This window comes from Cupressus sempervirens, chromosome 4, assembly GCF_028749045.1.
Source record: "Cupressus sempervirens isolate cs-2001-9-10 chromosome 4, ASM2874904v1, whole genome shotgun sequence".
In the NCBI taxonomy this organism is placed as follows: Eukaryota; Viridiplantae; Streptophyta; class Pinopsida; order Cupressales; family Cupressaceae; genus Cupressus; species Cupressus sempervirens.
The window spans coordinates 102124637-102129261 of record NC_143121.1 but is presented as its reverse complement, the minus strand read 5'-3'; positions in this window follow the sequence as shown (position 1 = coordinate 102129261).

Sequence of the window (4625 nt, the reverse complement as noted above, 5' to 3'; positions counted from 1 at the left end):
TACTTAAGTTTACTTAGGTTAATACATTATTTTAATATTTATTTATTAGTCACCTAGGATTATGTGCACTCTTGTGAGTTGTCATGTTGACAACACAGGAGTTCACACCTCTTTTATGCACATGTTGTTTACAACATAGGAGTTAGCACACTAATTAAGCACTTGAGAGGCCTTTATATACAAGCACTCTTACTGTGTTTGTGCATACAATACAAAGCAATGTATGAGGACATACTCTAATATTGATCATACTCTTTTTTGGTCTATAGTTGTGCTTGAGTTTGAGTTCTATGATCTTGAGTGAATCTTTCCCTAAGGAAAATTCTTACATGGTAATAGAGCTCTTGGAGAATCTTCGCATAGTTGTTCGAGACCATCTTCTTGCTTCAGCACCTTGGCTCAAATCTAGAGTATCACATAAATTGGGAGTGTCTAGAGCTAGACTTGACCTCACCATTGCATCTGAAATGTTGATTTGGTGAATTGACTATAAAGTTTCCTACCCTAGGCCAAAGTTGATTGTAAGGGAGAAAAAATTTGCAAACTAGCACCAGAAGGACCAATTTGCAAAATTGGTATGATCATTTTAGATCTATATATTTAATTTTTAGATCTACATTTTTTCATCTACATCTCTGCTATTTTTTTCAGATTTGTATTATTTACCAGAATTTTTTTGGCCATCGGGCCATAGGAGAGATTTTTTGCAAGTGAAGATTGGTGCTTGCTTGTGCAAATCAGATATTTGCATCACATTTAGAAGGTCAAGAAACCCCTAAATTAGATTTTTTTTCATCCAAATCAAACATCTAAGGCAAAAAATAGAGACAATAAATTTTTGGAGGTGCAACGGTGGTGATTCAAAAAAAAAACAATAGTAGTGATTTTCAAATAGTGATATCTCCCTCATATAGATTCCTTTTTGCAAGATATATTTTTTTTTTTAGGGTAGAATTTCATGGTCTATACATTGGTGTAGGTTGTTTGAGATCTATGTTCCTAAGTTTTTCTACAACTCACAAATACTAATTTTTGCCACTTGAAATGCTTAGTACAGGCACATCTGGAGTCTAAATCAAGTTCCATTTTTTTTGAAAGTGCATTTTTTTTGTCTACTTTCTAGATCTATAATCATATTATAGGTTATGTGGATAAAAATACTATTTTTAGAAATAGGCCCTAAATTGGCAAGTGGCTAACAAATGCCTAAATCATACATTAAGGGGGTTCTTTGATTTCTTTTACATTTTGGGAGGTTCATTGATTGATCTCATGGAGTCTTGTTAGATTTTTCAGTCTGGTATTAGACCATAGTTGACAACAATGAACTATCACAAATGGAGTGCTTTTCTACTTGATCATCTAAGAGACCATCAACAATTGTTTCCTTATCTCTATTCATTGCCACCACATTTTAATTGGACACATCTTATGCACCTTCATCATTTTTTGTATAACAGTATAAGTAAGGAATCTTTTGCTCCTCTTAGAATGGCAAGTTTTCCTTATGATATTTGGATGTCTATTTGGGAAGTATATGGAGATCCATGTGTTCCTCTATCTCTAGAGGACATTCTACATCCAGTCACTCCCACTATGGTTTCTTCAATTCTAGATAAGATCACTCCTCTAGATGCTCCCATTGCTCCTACTAATCCTATTCCAACCACAAATGCTTTGGATTCAATGTAGTAGGACACTTCATGTCTTCCTACTTCAGCTTCAAGGGATGACTTCCTTCTAGCCATTCTAGCATTGTTCATGGAGTCTCACATTGAAGATGTGGGAGACATCCTAGATGACATTTTTCTTCTTTTTGAAGTGAATTCTTTTGCCATGGTGATTGATTCATGTCCTTTAGCAAAGTAGGGTACACTTTGTCTTCCAGTTCTAGCCTCGGGTGATAACTTCTTGCTAGACAGTTCAGCTCTATTCATGGAATCACACAAAGTAGATTTGGAGAACTTGTTTGATGATATTCTACTTCTCATTGCTAAGTACGATCCTTCTACAATTGTTGTGAGGGCTCACTCTAACTTCTCTACATGATCAGTCTTTATAGGCTGATGTGATTTTGGATCTTTATGTACAATAATTATCAGAGGTCTTTTTGTCATTTGAGGAGACTGTTTGTTCTTTGAAACAAGTTCTGTAGTAATCCTTGTTAGATTTTCACTTCTTCTCAGTAGTTTTTGAAGGAGTTTTTGGTCCTTATATGGTATTGACATTTGAGTGTCAACACACTTAATCACTTTCTACATTGAAGCTGAGCACACTATGTATGCCAAGCCACAGTGCATGCTGAGTCAGATTTCCAATAGGTGCTAAGTGACTTCAGGTGCTGACTAGTATAGAGTGCCAAGTGATATATAGGTTTTGAGTCATAGTTTATGCCAAAAAATCTAGGATCTTACATATGCCAAGCAAGATAGAGTGTAATAGGTGCCAAGAAATCTAGGATAGTTTATGTGCCTAGCACTAATAGTCCAGTATGTGTTGAGTAATATAGAATCAGCATATGAGTTTGTACCTTCACAAAATCAAATGTAAACCATTTTTGGAGCCGACATAGAAGGATTCCAAAGGAGAAAAAGGATAAGGATGAAACTTTTACATTTCTTATGCAATTAGCATGCAACCAATTAGAAAAATGGAGAAGGCATGCAACCAATGAGGAAAATGCAAGAAATGAGCGAGAACTTAAGATTCAATATGGATCGTAGATCCATCCTAACCCAAAGTCTTCACAATATTTTAAAGGAGGATGAAAACCCCATTGTGTATGTGGATGAGAATAGTGTATGGGGAGATTATAGCAAAATTTAGTGTGAAGTGAGTAAGACTTAGAATAATAGAGCACCAATTATACATCTAGTTGATCAGAATAGCACAAGAGATAAGAACAAAGATCAGACCAAGCATGGGTCACATCAGAGAGAGTAGATCAAGTGCTTGAATCTAGTAATTAAAGATTGCATACTATCAAGTTCATTGTTCTAATACTTTCTTACCATTTTAATAGAAGTTTGATATCCTATATTGATAGGTTAGCTTAACAGCTAGTTTGGAGAACCTTTGGAGAAGGTGATTGAAAATCCTATTGTAAATCATTTAATAGGGTGATACTTTATGTAAAGTGTTTGTAAATCCTCTAATTAGGTCACTATTGACACATTGTAAAACCTTTAGTAGGGCAAGCCTTTCATAGGGCAGACCATCAGAAGTGGTCAAACATTTATTGTTGTAGTGATTTTTGTGGCTATCATCCCCACCCCAATTTTACCTTCTTATTCCTAGAGGGTTTTTGGGTTACCAAATTTGGTGCTATGTGTGTCATGTGCATGTGTTTACTTTATGTTCATTTATATGTCTACATATATGCAGTTTACTTTTCAGTTATATGTTTAAAAGATTGAAAAGGGTTAAAAGTGTGGTACTTCTAATTCACCCCCTCCTCTTAGAAGTACTCTTCCTATTTTGAAAATTCCAAATATGGTATCAGAGTAGAGGTTTTCACAAGGATAAGCCTAACAACTTAGAGAAAAGGTTTGAAGATGGAAGTCCTGAAACTTGGGAAGATCATAGACAATCAGGTGGTTGATGTGCACCTAGCTCTATACAAAGTGTAAGAAGCCAGAGGAGAATTGAGAATTTCCTTGAAAGGAAGGAAGGAGATAGCCATAGCTAAAAATGATATACACTACAAGGATATTTATACCACACAAGTTTTTTCCAATGGAGATTCCAAGGAATTTGATGCAGCAATAGCTGAACTAATGGAGAAAAATAGAGCACAAGCTGAAGAAATTAGATTACTCAAGCTTGAACAAGAATCACAAGCCATAATGCTTTGTGAAGTGAGTGAATAAAAGAAGAGAGGCATTGAAGATAAGGCCATGATAGAAGATGCCAAGAGAAATCTTAGCAATAGATTGGAGGAGAAGACAATTGAGTTTGAAAGGATCTCAAACATGTAGCTAGACACCTTAAGCCAAATGATGAATACTCATCATGAGCTAAACATGAAAGACATTGAGATTTCCACCTTGAAGATGCAGAATGAGTAATTGTAGAATGAATTGAAAAGAGAAAAGAAGATAGTAGAAAGCTTCAAAAAACCCAATGAGGCTATCAAGTATTTTGAGCAACTACTAAAATCACCAAGGGCTAGTAATGACACCTCAAGACTGGGTTGCACCAGCATTGAATAAGGAGAATCATCCAAGACTATAGAAGAAAGGAATAACAAAGGTAAAAACACTAAACCTAATTGTCATTTATGTGGTAAAAAGGGACATTCCTCTAATGTGTTTAGGAGCAAGAATAGTCATTAGCATGATAAGCCTACAAATGCAAGCTTTTGTTACAAGTGCAAAAAATAAGGACATCAAGCACATGAATGTAGAGCTACAAAAATTATTGAACATCAAGGACACCAAGATTTGAAGGTTGGTCACTACTACAACTGCATAAATTATAGACATAGAGAATTTGAATGCAAATCAAGGCCTATGTGGACACCTAATCAACCTGCAAGAGGAAACAAACATGGTCATCACTACAATTAGGATTACAATACTAGGTATAGCTATCACTATTGTCATGAGTATGGACACATTCCTAAA